This window comes from Cottoperca gobio, chromosome 1, assembly GCF_900634415.1.
Source record: "Cottoperca gobio chromosome 1, fCotGob3.1, whole genome shotgun sequence".
Classification (NCBI taxonomy): domain Eukaryota; kingdom Metazoa; phylum Chordata; class Actinopteri; order Perciformes; family Bovichtidae; genus Cottoperca; species Cottoperca gobio.
In genome coordinates, this window is record NC_041355.1 from 9,629,313 (window position 1) to 9,634,418 (window position 5,106).

Here is a 5,106-nt window from a genome sequence, read left to right on the forward strand (position 1 = left end):
TCTCCAAGAAAGTACAGTTAAACAGTAATAATGATAAAAAACCTGAACAAATAAGAGACTGTCCTCACTAGAAAACCACCAGCATTGGTCATCGTTTTAAAACGACCTATGCTTGCGTTCCCCAAATGAGGACCTCCTGTGGTTTTGTGGTGTTTACATCATGACTGCAAGTCAAGTGTAGCAGCATCGTGACGCAAAACCTCTAAGACGGGAGGTTGGGGTCTGTGGTTTGGTTAACAAAGTGTATGACTATGCCACAGGATGCTGTTTCCTACCAATAATGTTATAGTTTTTTGGCCAAAATAAAATATAAAAGGTGCCGATCAGACAACAATCAAATGAATCATTTTTGTTATGAAAGGCTTACAAATGAAAACAAAGAGGCTTGATAGAGATGAGAGTGTCCTCAACCAAACAAGAGCATCTTTAGCAAGCTAACCAAATCGTAACCGTAACGTTTGTAGATAATATAATGGATATATTTTTCCTAAAGTCATTTGTAAAAACATTTGAGCTGACAGATGATGGACAGACGTCCCGGAGAATAAAACGCTGATATGTGACGTTTTGGAGGTCATGGACAAACACATTTTTGACCTTTAATTTGAAGGGCTTGTTGATAGAGACGGACAGTTTTTGTAATTGTCCTTTTCAATATCCTTTCTACTATGATGCATTGTCACAACTACCTTACATCTTGCTGCTCATCTACAAGACTTGTTTTTTTTTTTAATCTTTGCTACATGAGGAAGAGCACCAAATGTAGAGTATTTGTTAACAAATTGAGCATTTAAAAAAATATATATCTTTAACTTCTCTGCATTGAACAGCTCCCCTCCTTTTCAACCTGTATGTGACACCCTAATTTTCACCTGTGTCCACTTCCCCCTCGTCTCGCTGCCGTTCAGTGATTGGCCGGATCAGAGGGAAGCTACAGAGGGAGGTAGAGGGGAAGAATGTGGCCATTGTGCTTTCCCGGTATGTGTGTTTGTGACAAATAGAAAGAGAGTTGGAAAGAGGAGAGAGAGGGTGATCAGATCATGTTACAGGTGTTTCATAAACAACACAATAGTGTTAACAGGTTCCTTTCTGATCCCTGTTGGTGGATTAGACTTATGGGTTTGTCATACACACACACACACACACACACACACACACACACACTAAACTGAATATGCGCTTCCCCATCATGAGCATGAGATGATCATGTGACATTCATGTGACGCGACTATACTATGTGTCTGAGTGTTTATAATTCAAGCCGTTTAAGCTGTTTCTCTTCCTTATACTTGAGGTCTGCCAAAGAATAATTTCCCATCAGCTTCCTGCTGTTTCTAAAAATCACTTTAACCTACGTCAGGTTATAAAACTATTTTTTAAATTTTTCCTCGCATTGCCCTCTGTTTCTCCAAATATTGTGTGTCTTCCTAGAGCGGACCCAAACACGATACCACTAAGGTCACGCCATGAAAAAAACGTAGATATAAATTCCTGTCTTGGGTGACTGTTTGTCCCTTTTTGCAATGGTGGAATGTGATACAGTGGGTTGGGAGATACGTATCATTCTGAAAAATGGTTCACCTTTTGAACCCTTTTCCACAATCAGTAATGATGCAGCCACTGTCTAACACACAGCCAGGTTCATTTATGTAACTATCATAATCTAACCATTTAACTGGTATCTATTTTTGGTTTTGCATGAGGCAGTTGAGGAAACCGTGTGTCATCGATTTATCAGGTCAGACCAGCACTTCAACGCAAACACACATATACACTTTCTACACACCCTAAACTTGGGGAAGTATTTACAGTATTTAGTAGGGAGCTAGTCCCGTAAGATGGAGCACACCCACACACCCACACACAAACACACACAAAGGAGTGTATTACAGGTGTCACTCTGCACCTCCTTGTCCTCCATCTCAACAGGTGATTTTCAGGAAACAGTAAGTGAAACTATAATTTTCACCCATGACAGCACCTCCAAGCTACCAGCATCATTTTACATTTTACATACACTAATTATTGTCATATTTCCTTTCAGTTCTCATTTCAATTTCAATTTTTAAAGTTTTGCAAATGTATTTTTAGTTCCTTCATTTTTGTTGCATGTTGAGGGGAAATGCAATAATAATAAGTTTTTACCATAAATCACATAATAGAAATGTAAGATTTTGTCAAAAGAGAACACTTATCACAATATAATGCTTCTAGATTTCACCATGCACTGCAGAGTCGCACATCTTCAGTCAGAATCCCCAAAACCACATTTGAAGAAATTATAGTTTTCTTTATTTAATCTTGTAATTTCGTAGATAGAGTCTGAGTCCGAGTGTCAGAGAGACGGCCGCTCTTTTACACACATAAACACACAAATACTGTAACTGCACAAAAATGTATGTACAGGCGCGCGCACTTATACAAGTATACACTGACACAACTAAATCTCGTTTGTACAACAACAGGACACCCAAGGCTAACTGGCGCCCTGCTCAACCAGTTTCTGACAAGCGCACACACACACACACACACACACACACACACACACACACACACACACACACACACACACACACACACACACAGGACAACTCAACAAGACAGCAACTGATCACACGCACACATCCTCACACAAATAAACATCGAGTCCCTGTCCCATAACCTTGTAGTGAAGGTTATAGCAGTCAGCTGGGTCAGTGTGAACACTGGACCAGCTGAAGAAATGTCCTTCCAGATACCCACTGTGTGTGTGTGTGTGTGTGTGTGTGTGTGTGTGTGTGTGTGTGTGTGTGTGTGTGTGTGTGTGTGTGTGTGTGTGTGTGTGTGTGTGTGTGTGTAGTCCTCCAGGTGAGAAAACACACCCTGACCCTTACTTTAACAGCCAAACTGTTTAAAGATTAAAATAAGAAACAGACAGAAAGGAAAGAAAAAGAGACTCATGAGGAGTTTCCAGCCAACCTGAAGGATGATGGGACGCGTAGTCACGGTGTCGTCGTAGGTTCTTCTGCCACCGTTCAAAAGCAATGATCCAGCTTGTCACTTTCTCATCTTCCCTTCCTCTTCCTTTCCTCCTTTGTGCCGTCCGTCAAGTTCTCCCGGACTCTTGTCTCTCGCTGTCAATGCTTCTCCTGTCTTCAATGACAGATCCCCAAGAGCACAATCAGAAGAGATCTCAGACACACCTAACAAAGACACACTGAGGGAGGACAAGTCAGAGTTTCTGTTCTCCTTTTGGTGTTTTTTTGGATTCTGACTCAGATCCTCTCAGTTTGTCCTCTGCTCCAGTCACGACAGCGCTTGTAGACGCAACAGCCAGAGACAGGAGAGGGGAGGGAGCACACAAGGTTTCGAAGTGGAGGAGAGAGAGAGAGCGCTGAAGGTGGCGGAGTTGAAGGAAAGAGGGAGGGAGAGATGGAGGGAGGAATGGCAATGGTAATTAGTGAGTCTGTACCTGACTCTCACTGACATAAGCCCCACATTCCTGAGAAGCGAGGAGGGGGAGAGGCGAGTAAGGAGAAAGGAAAGGAAAAGGTTCTGAACACACACACACCCCAACACGCTAATGATCCCAGGAATACCCTCTACACCCAAAAGCAAATGTATCTCCTCTTACAGCACACCATCGCTGACGCGTCACTCAAGTCAAAGGTTGCATGATGTTAAGTGAAGGTGCTGCTCGCCGTCCGTCACCTAAACTCTGCAAAGATTTCCTCGCAAAGTGTTTAGTCTTCTCTTTCGTCTCTTTTCACAGAAAGCTTTCTATCTGTCCTTCTCTGTCTCTCTCTCTCTTGCTCTCGCTTTCGATTATGTGTAGGGTGTACACACTGCCTCCTCCCAAAACTCACCAAACCTGAATCTGACTGCCCAAACCCCCAACACACCTCCCTCCTATCATTCCGGATAGGAAATGCAATACTCCTGCAGGCCCTGGCCAATCTGTTAGTGTGTGTGTGTGTATGTGTGTGTGTGTGTGTGTGTGTGTGTGGGTGTGTGTGTGTTTACAGACGGATTTACTGTAAGCTGACCGATGTTGAGTGTAAAATTGCTGTTCTGCCTTAATCATTTCAGTCAGAGCAGCATTCCTCTAAATAAAAGAATTTCCTGCACACCTTGTTAAAAAGCTCACATGATCATTCACGTCCAACAGCACATGCTTATTACTGATGCTCAAACCCAGACAAACCTTTTGCTCATTCACAAATACATGCACCCCTGTCGTCATGATGACACGCTGTCTTTATGTCCACTCCCTTGACGAACGTAGATCCCTCTGTAATAGCAACTTTCAGTAATAACAACTCACTCACACCCAGATTTCTTGTGTTTAACAGTCAGCATGAAGATGACATAGACACGACTGAAATGTGAAACTAAAGTAAAACAATGGAAGATAACCCAAACATCACTTGCCCAACTGTTGTTTCTTATTCTCCTCCTTCACATGTGTTTCACTCTCTCCCCCCACGCACTCTTTATTCTCTTTCATTTGTGACAATATCGTGCTTGTCTGATCATGTAGAGCCGTTTCAACACTAGCAGACCTCCAGCATTCACCTCTCATTCAACAGTGTGTGTGTGTGTGTGTGTGTGTGTGTGTGTGTGTGTGTGTGTGTGTGTGTGTGTGTGTGTTTGCCTACCTGGGGACTTTGCAGGATTTGCCGTGGGAGGGGCTAGACGCCTCCTTCTTCCTGATTCAGGTGCGTGGTGAGTGCGACGTCTTCTTGACAGCCAGTTGTCATGGCGACAGAGAATGAGCGAGACAGAGCTGTACTGAACCGTAACAATCAGCCAACTGACAGACTGAGGACAAAAGTGAGGAAGCTGAATTTCTGTTTAGAGTAACAACACACACACACACACACACACACACACACACACACACACACACACACACACACACACACACACACACACACACAGTAGGGAACTTGCAAGTATGTGTGTTTGTATAGGAAACTGAGATTGAGTCAGACGTGCTCACACAGAGAAATAACGTTTCAACACAGCGGCTAAACTCCGGGCTGGGAGGAGGCCGGAGCCGTTGGACGTGTTGCTCAATACCTTCCACTTTAATGCTTACTTAACACTATTCACAGGCCTGATAAC

General features: G+C 43.2%; 1 protein-coding gene across 7 annotated transcripts in view; it reads right to left on the reverse strand.

Annotated features, from left to right (window-relative positions):
• The window catches only part of rbm47 (RNA binding motif protein 47), a 31,863-nt gene extending 27,086 nt beyond the window's left edge, over positions 1-4,777 (reverse strand). For 4 of the 7 annotated variants that reach the window (XM_029432122.1, XM_029432113.1, XM_029432102.1 and 1 more), the window contains exon 1: positions 2,959-3,458. The gene's annotated coding sequence lies outside the window, so the exon portion shown is untranslated. Of the gene's footprint in view, positions 1-2,958; positions 3,459-3,613; positions 3,809-4,637 lie in introns of those variants that run through there. The other 3 variants (XM_029432081.1, XM_029432087.1, XM_029432132.1) reach the window with 3 other exon arrangements.
• Positions 4,778-5,106: the final 329 nt, after the last annotated feature.